The following is a 426-nucleotide window of genomic DNA, read 5'->3' as shown; positions in this document are numbered from 1 at the left end:
TTTAATTCATGTACCTTTGATTTCATTGTATTTTTTGTTTTATTTATTTCATGTACCTTTGATTTCATTGTCTTTTTTGTTTTGTTTAATTCATGTATTTTATTTTATTATTAGTTGTATTGCTTTTCTTTTAGTCAATAAAGAAAATATTCAACAAAATTCCTTTTTATTCAAAACATTCCATACATAAAAAACAAACCACAACCAAAGCATAAAAAATAAAACAAACCACAACCCACAACCAAAGCATAATAAAATAAAAACAACTTCTTCACTTCACTTTATTCACCTTCATTTCCTTCATTGCCTTTCACCGCCCATAAATGCTCCATCAAGTCAACTTGANGGTGTTCATGAATATAGGACGATTGCATCTCCGTGTAGCGATCAATCATACGGGGCATGAAACTACCGTCTCTAACCAAC

Source organism: Prunus dulcis, chromosome 6 (assembly GCF_902201215.1).
Source record: "Prunus dulcis chromosome 6, ALMONDv2, whole genome shotgun sequence".
NCBI lineage: Eukaryota > Viridiplantae > Streptophyta > Magnoliopsida > Rosales > Rosaceae > Prunus > Prunus dulcis.
This window is presented reverse-complemented; position numbering follows the sequence as displayed.